The 1,225-nt window shown below is 41.7% G+C and overlaps 1 pseudogene; it reads left to right on the top strand.

Annotated features, from left to right (window-relative positions):
* Positions 1–221: 221 nt before the first annotated feature.
* On the top strand, positions 222–1,225 carry LOC107467116 (uncharacterized GPI-anchored protein At4g28100-like; annotated as a pseudogene).

The raw sequence follows: 1,225 nt of genomic DNA, 5'->3' as shown, positions 1-1,225 counted from the left end.
CCTCAAGATTGGAAAATACATTTCGATCTCCCACGTTTTAAAACGGCCGACAATTATACCCTTTCGTCCATTTTGGGCCAAAAACGGCAACGGAACCAACTGACATGGAAGGGCAATGAATGACGTGGCCGTTACAGTTGCTGAGGTGGATTGGGACGAAATTTTAGTGGACAATTATACCCTTTCTTTCTTTTTCTCTCATAAACATTTCATCAAACACCATGTCAGCTCCACTACCACTAACCCTTTTCCTCTTCTACATTATCATCTTCTTCCATTGCTACATGTGCAATGACTCATCATCAACAACAACCCTTCAAACCCTTAAGCCCATCCTCCCAAACACAAGCCCAGGCCCAGGCCCATCTCATCCATCAACAGCAACAATCTCTGCATTTTCTGAACAATCTGATGTCAAAGGTTGTCCCTTGACACTCTCAGATAAACTCTTTGACGGTATAAAGAATGCTTGTGGAGGCGGTGGTGGTGGTGGTTCTGACATGGAGCTCCCTCCCACACGGTGCTGCCCTGTTCTTGCATCATGATTATACTCTGCATATTCTTCCACTGCATTAACCCATAGCCATACCCACACATCATCATCATCATCATATGAGATGCCATTGTTACCAGATGACTCAGAAACATGTGTGAATGACTTAGAGAATGCACTGAAAGTGAGAGGGATTCAGCTGAAAAGACCCAATGAGACATGTGATGTTGTGTTCTGCTTCTGTGGGATAAGGCTTCACCCTCTGAGTTGCCCAGATGCATTTTCAATTAATGAAAATGGTGAACTTGTTGGGGATAAAATTGTGAGAAGGTTAGAGAAGAATTGCATCAGTATAACCAACAATGTCAATGGCTTCCTTGGTCTTGGTGGCTGCTCCAAGTGCTTGAACACACTCTACAAGGTCAGTTTTCTATTAATCTTTTCCTAAAATAGATAAAAAAAAAAAAAGAAGTTTTTGTTTTGATTTGGGTTGTTTGATTCGTTATTTTGACTTAGAATTTGATGAATCTTTGTTGAATATGATGAATTTGAGTTCATTTTATTGATGTTGATCTTCTTCATGGTTTGTTGATGTTGACTTAGAACCCCCCTCAGTCATCATGGATGATCGCACAAGCAGCGGCCATGACTTCCACCTTGCGTTTGGATGAAATAGGGTTCACTGGTGGAAACGGCGTCGTTTGGCACTTTAGGGACGAATTTTTCCACTAA

The sequence above is a fragment of the Arachis duranensis genome, chromosome 9, assembly GCF_000817695.3.
Source record: "Arachis duranensis cultivar V14167 chromosome 9, aradu.V14167.gnm2.J7QH, whole genome shotgun sequence".
NCBI lineage: Eukaryota > Viridiplantae > Streptophyta > Magnoliopsida > Fabales > Fabaceae > Arachis > Arachis duranensis.
The sequence above is the reverse complement of the archived record's forward strand: the minus strand, read 5'-3'. Positions and strand labels throughout refer to the sequence as shown.